General features: G+C 48.7%; 1 protein-coding gene across 1 annotated transcript in view; it reads left to right on the top strand.

Annotated features, from left to right (window-relative positions):
- Window positions 1-204: 204 nt before the first annotated feature.
- The window catches only part of Elovl7 (ELOVL fatty acid elongase 7), a 70,904-nt gene continuing 64,352 nt past the window's right edge, over window positions 205-6,756 (top strand). The window contains exon 1 of the mRNA XM_041663717.1: window positions 205-300. The gene's annotated coding sequence lies outside the window, so the exon portion shown is untranslated. The remainder of the gene's footprint in view (window positions 301-6,756) is intronic.

Raw genomic sequence — 6,756 nt, 5'->3', positions numbered from 1 at the left:
CACCCCACAGAGGGAGGCCAGGGTCGGCCGGGGCCAGGCTCTGCCGGCGACGAAGGCGACTGCGGGAATGGCTGGCAGGGCACTCGCACCCCTCGGCGGCACCTGGCGGCGGCGGGCAGGCGGGCAGAGGGCGGTCCCGGGTGACGCGCGGGGCTGGGAGAGCCGGCAGGTGCCACCCCGCGGGCCTCCGCCCCTCGCAGCCTGGTCGGCGGCCCAGGCAGCAGGGGCCGCTGTGTGAGCCTTGCTCTCGCCGCCAGCCGCCGCCCTCCCTCCCGCGCGCGCTGCTCGCCTCCCGGCGCGGTGAGTGAGGGGCTGCGGGGCTTCGATTTCCTCGGGCTGGGGCAAAGTTCTCGGGGGAGTGGAGCGGAGGGCGGCTGGGGAAGGGCGTGCGAGCCGAGGGGCCAGAGCCGGAGGCAGTGCGGGAGGGCAGCCGCGGAGAGCCGGGGGCCGCACGGGGCTGGCCAGGGCCTCCCTCCCTCCCTCCGGCCGAGGTTGCCCGCCAGTCCTGCGCGCTGCGCTCACCTGCGCCTCCCGGAGCTCTGCTGGCCGGCACCACCTGGGAAGGTCGTAGTCCCCGGGGCGCTGGGGGCGCAGACGTGCTAAGGGTGGGACTCAGGGAGGGAAGACCGTACTCGACCTTGGACCGGGGAGGTCACTTTCCCAGCCCCCGGACCTCGCCTCCCAGGCGCCTCTTCCCAAACCAGTGATCCCTTCCTGCTTCTTGTGTGCGTCCCGCCTGCCCGCGGGAGCTCGGGGCGCTGCCTCTTCGGCTTCGGGAGCAGCATCCCGTCCGGGATGGCTGCTGCGGGCCATGGAGGGAGGATGAGTTCACAGCTGTGGAACAGGTCGCTCTGGAGACGGAGTGCCAAAGCCTGTCATTTATCGCCTGAGTGTCGGTGGGAAGTGGGCCTTTCCTTGTTATCAGCCTTCGCTGATTCCAATTTACCGGTTGCTGAGGACCGCCTTTTAAAAGGGACAACCTGGGGAACTCGGGAGCGGGAGAGGTAGGGTTCGCTGGGCACCCAGGTCCGGACGCAATCGGCATACAAGCCCCATTTCCACGGGGAATGCTTTCAGCGATCGGCGATTGTCTATTGAGTCCCCTCCTGTCCCTAAAACAGCCCCCTTCAAAAGCCTTTTCATTCAGCCCTGAGCTCCCAGGTGTTCCTTTATTTCACATCTCTCCTGCTTTGAGTTTCTTGAATAAAAGCCATCCTCTCTTTAGTGAGTGCCGCCACTTTCGTACTCCCTGCTTGCTTATTCTCCTAATTTGTAGCTTATCCTCAGGCAGAAATTATCCCCCCCCCCAAGGTCATCGAGGACTAGGTTAAAAAAATCCCTGCTCCCTACCCCATAGCAGATGTTTATCTAGTGCTCGGGTCCCTGGCGCTAAATACTTGATCCACAAACCTGTTAAGTAGATACTGTTTCCAGTTCAGGGTTTGGCCTCCAGCCAGTCAGGAGCTCCTGGCTGCTAGTCTGATGAGCCCGGGAGTTCTCTTCGTTTTTAGTTTTTAGTTTCACTGTGCAGGTTCAAGCATCAGGGTCCAGACTCTCAATCTTTTGTCCATTTTTCTTGTTTGTCTTACTGTAAAAGCTAAAACTGGTGTCATGGTCTCTTGATCCCTCTTCTTGTTTCTCTGCTACTGGGTGCGAACGACAGTGGGCCCTGCGCATGTGAAGTATTAACTCCAGGCTGAGCCACATGCTCAACCCTCTCTTTAAAAGAGAGATAAATAGATTGATTGACAGGTTGATTTCACGTAACTTAGTTTTCAAGTCTACTTAACTTCGATTCAAACTTCGTGGCCCCGTGTCTTTATTTTAGTCTGATATCTGTGAGGACACATTCTAATACTCCCTTTATGTGCTCCGTGTCTTCTCAAAGCTTCTGTAGAAAACGATTTCCGACACAACCTGGTCACCAAGGCGTCTGTCTCCTGCTACTACCCCAATCCCAAGCATGGAATCTTTTTTCCAGTTTTCCTGTGATCTCATCTTGCCTTCATCATTCTCAGCCTGCTCCCCACCCCATCTACTCTTCACCAGCTCCCCTCTTCCTGCTGTGCACACACAGTGGTCGCATGTCATACAGTTCTTTTTTCTTATTGGTTTTGAACTAAGGTCTCCCGTTTTCCAGGCTGGCCTGAAAGTCACTAAGTAGCAGAGGATGACGTTGAACTTCGGATCCTCCTGCCTTTACCTCTGAATTGCTGTGATTGTGTAGGAATGTGTCAACACTGCCAGTATAATAAGTCCGTGTTGGAGAGGGAACCCAGGGTTTTATCCAAGCTAGATCAGCATTCTACTAACTGGGCCACAGTCCGCAGTCAATACGCATTTCAACTCTTGCTTGTCTTCTTTTGTGAATGTAAGTGTTTGCTTTCTGTGAGGAGATCCCTAGCATTCCATTGTCAGACCTATGTCTAGTAGTTGCTTAATAGATGTTTGTAGAATACAATGAACTAAGGTAGCACTGGTACAGTAGCCTCGGTGATAGTAGAAATTAAGCCAGTCTTATAGGACACTCATAATTCTGCCTTGGTAGGCGTGTATTGCCACACTGAGGTACCCAGTCATCCTCACTGATCACAGCATCTCCTGGTGTGATGTAGGGGCCAATTATATAGGGAACTATGATTTCAAAACAAAATGGGAAGCAACAGTAAGCTTTCTTAAAATACTCTTCTTTAAAATTGGATACAGCACATAGATAAAAGCGCACCAAACATCAGTGAGCAGGTGAGCAGGGGCTATATTTAGGAGGAGAAGGTCTTCTTCTGTCAGAACACAGGAGACTGCAGTCGGGACAAACAGGAATCTTTTCACAAGACATGTGAGTCTGAACGAATCTGGAGAGGCCAGGCCAACAAAGGATTGGCTGGGCGTGGTAAGGTTTGAGGCGAGGAGAAAAGACTGAAAGGTACCCCCAAAGCCATGGCACCTTGAGATGAGAGTGGTGACGCCCGGGGAAAGTTCAAGAAGTAGGATTTTCCCCTCATTCAATTGTTGACTTTCTGTGCTGTACCTCTTGTGCTATTTAGGGCCACTGTAAATATGCTAGCAGATCAAATTGAGAAACAGCCTGGAATTTAATGATTCATATCATATGCTATGGAATGCACCATAAGCTGATCTTTAGAGGGGAGCATTTCTTACACGTGTTTATGTGACTCATTCAGGGTGGAGCACTTCAAACTTATTGAAAAGTTAAAAACATCTACAAATTTGGCAGATAAAAGGCAGATCGTCTAGAGACAGCAACGGTGACACACACCTGTATGCCCAGCTTTTGGGAGGTGGAGGCAGGTGAATCAGAAGCTCAATATCATCTTTAGCATCCCAATGAGCTGGAGTTCGGCCTGGGCGACATGGGACCCTGTTCAAGAAAACATTTTTTTTTGTGGGGGGGACGTTTAGAGAAATGAAATTTCCAACTCTTTCTCATAACTGATACAGACTGATTAAAAGCACGTGTTAACTAACACACTGGCCTACGGGAAGTAGCCTTTTTAGAAATGGTAGGAGGAGGTGTACCGCCACATACAGGGCTTGAGTGTTATGGGAATGATAGGGTTCCACAAAGAACACCAGATGCCTGTGAGGGTTTTGAAAGGGGAACACAGATTGAGGGGTACACTGGTTGAGAGAATGTAAAAGCTGGTATACGGGAAGTCAGTCTAGAGGTCCTTAAAAATTCTAAAAAAAAAAAAAAAAAATACTAGCATATGATCCAGCTGTACCATTCCTGGGCATGTAGCTGAAATTCCAAATCAGCATCCACAGAGATGCTTCCATATAGACATGTTTATGATCATCATGGTAGGCCATGAGGAGGGCAGGAAGGGGGGCGGAAGGGAAGGTAAGGAAATACATGTGACAAAAAAGCAGAAGGGGAGCGGGGAGAGAAGCAAGACTGAAGATGGGCGCACACGGCTTCCCCCTGTGCTGTGGGGATTCAAACTCAGGTCCTCACACTGCACTGCAAGTGTTTTCTTTACCCACTGAGCATCTCCCTAGCACTTGTATGATAAACTAAAGCGGGAAGGTAGAGGTGCATGCCTTTAATCCCAGCACTGGGGAAGCCGAGGCAGGCAGATCTCCGTGAGTTCGAGGCCAGCCTGGTCTACAGAGCGAGTTCAAGGACAGGCTCTGAAGCTACAGAGAAACCCTGTCTCAAAAAACAAAAACCAATGCCCCCCCCCAAAAAAAAATAGTACAACAACATGGTCAGAAATAACACAACACAGACTTGTTCCTTTTAATGTAAGGCACAATGCCAAACCTGGTCAAAGCTGTGGTGTTTCACAAGTTACGGACTGAGAAAACATTTGCCTTCCTGTCAGACAGAGTGGCTGGCCAGGTGTAGAAACCTGCCCAGGGTGGTGTAGGTTAGTGGGACAGTGTAGTAAACTGCTGTCGCACACAGATGGGGTGGGGCAGGGCAAACGGAGACCGACTGATAGCTCTTGGGATTGCAGAGAAGAGGAGTTGGGCAATGGAGAAATGGGTGGTGCATGGGATGTGAGATCCAGGGAAAGAAAATGCAGTTCTAAGAACTGGAAAGTGTGTGTGTGTGTGTGTGTGTGTGTGTGTGTGTGTGTTGTTCATGCTTATAAACCAGAGGCTGATATGGGTTGTCTTTCTCAGTGTTATCCACTGAGAATACTTTTGCATAGCTACAAAAGAGGGCCTGAGATGAGGTTGTCTAGGCCAGCAGGGGCGAGGTTTACTGAAACCTCATTTTGACCTACTGAATATTCTTTTATTTTATCCTATAGTTGGGGGTGGGGGGTGGTTCTGGAAGCAGGTAAGGGGAAGGGCCTGTGAAGACTGTGTTTGTAACTCAGCCGTCTGGTGTTTGACACTTTGGCATTGTGAACCGCTCCTATTCAGGTTCTGTCTCATTCCCTATCTGATTTGGACAGGGCAACTGTCTTCATTGTTTATATTCCCTGCCTGGCTAACATTCAGCTTGCGTATAGATTTCGGCATAGAAAATGGAGAGTATGAGCATCCTTTGTACTTCAGTGCCTACAGGATGCTCAAATTTAAATTTAAATTAGAAATGAGTCTAAATTAGAAATCCCTATAGACAATTACGAGGTGCAAATTTTGGTTGTTTTTCAGGCATTGGTTTTAGCTGCAGAGAAACACTTCATGTTCTCTCACAAGCCTTCTTAAGCCAGCAAGGTCTACACAGGGTCCTCGTGTTGCCTATGGGCACAGCAGGAGGAGAGCAGGAAGGGTGTTGCGGTGACATTAGGAGAAGCTTGCAGCAAGGGTTTGAACCCAAGTCCATCTACACATTCAATTCTTCCCACGCTGCATAGCAGCTCTGCTGCATTGATATAGGAAGTGATGTGGGAGGATGATACTATCATTTTGACAAGGAGTAGGGCAATCCTAAAAATAATGCAGGGTAAACTTTCAGGTCAATGGCAGGAAGGCATGACCCAGCAACAGAGCGGCTTCAGTAGCTCAGAACGTTCTTCAGTTCCCTCTTCTTCTCATCTCAAATGCCATTGTAATTTGCTTGGTGCTTTTAGAATTAAACGACGTGATAGGCACAGATCGGAAAAGAAAGGGTGCTTGTTCCTTAAGCATGACTTCCCTTTGGCTTATCCGGGTCTTCTCGGTCCCTCTTCTTACCCATTTTCTTGTGTGTTTTTTGGATAGACAATGGAGGGCAGGGTCTTGTGGCCCCAAAAGATTTAGGTCTGAAAGATTTACTACTGCCCCTAGTGTTCACTATGTATTCAAATCCTGCGGCTTATTATCTGGTTAGCACACGAGGTTGGCATCACCCTTCACCCTCTTACCCGAAACTCTAGCAGGTGCGGCGGTAACCTGAGGGAAGGCGACCAGAGTGACTGATGTTCCTAGGAATCTGGAGTCTAAGTGCTGAGTTTTCGAAAGCTTGGGGTGCGCATGTACAGAGTGTTTTAAACCAAGGTGCAAGAGCCAATGTTTACTTTCAAAGGAAAAAATATGAGGGATGGGTAAACCATTTAACATTAAATATAGTTAGTGTTTTTTACTTTTTAATGTTAGGTTGCTCATGTCCAATTGTCATTCCTATAGGTAAAAAAATGGTTGGATGTTGCCAACTTGCCTGTGGTCTTCCCCTCAGAAAAACAAAGCAGTTGTATTGAGACTCTAACATGTTAATCTGATCGGACTACAGGACCTCCTTTCACAGACTGGGCAGTGCCCGAGACTCAGGCACACTCTCCCAGTAACATGTACCGGTCTGGCTGCTGGACTGTTTGCTCAACAGAAGTATATATTTATTGTAAACCCTTTGGTTCCAGATACACTTGTGGTTGCGATGGATAATATAAGTGAATGTGTGCAACGGATAGAGCTTAAGTTCAGCAGGAAAGAGTATTATTATTTTGGCGAAAGGCAAATTGAATTCTTTGGAAAATCCCCACAAAAGTGAGCGCCTAAAAACGTGGTCAGGAAAACTGTAAGAGATCAGAAAAGAAAACTGTAGAAGAAACAACAAACAAAAGGACTTGAGAGCTAATATCCTGTGCTTGCCTTACGAGCATTGTGTTGTTTTAGCATTTTGGTTCCACTTAGAAAATGAAAACTGGAAATCGGAGAAAGCGAAGTCTGGGTATGACTTATACCAGAAAAATGTTACTCAGCAGCTCATCCTGAAGGAAGGTCTTGGGGACGTTTTAAAAGAAAATAGAGAGGTTGTACAAATGTATATAGTTTATGGTAAAGAAAATAATAAAAGTTGTA

This window comes from Microtus oregoni, unplaced genomic scaffold (genome assembly GCF_018167655.1).
Source record: "Microtus oregoni isolate MIOR12 unplaced genomic scaffold, Mior012 000014F_ref0000157, whole genome shotgun sequence".
Classification (NCBI taxonomy): Eukaryota; Metazoa; Chordata; class Mammalia; order Rodentia; family Cricetidae; genus Microtus; species Microtus oregoni.
This window is presented reverse-complemented; position numbering and strand designations above follow the sequence as displayed.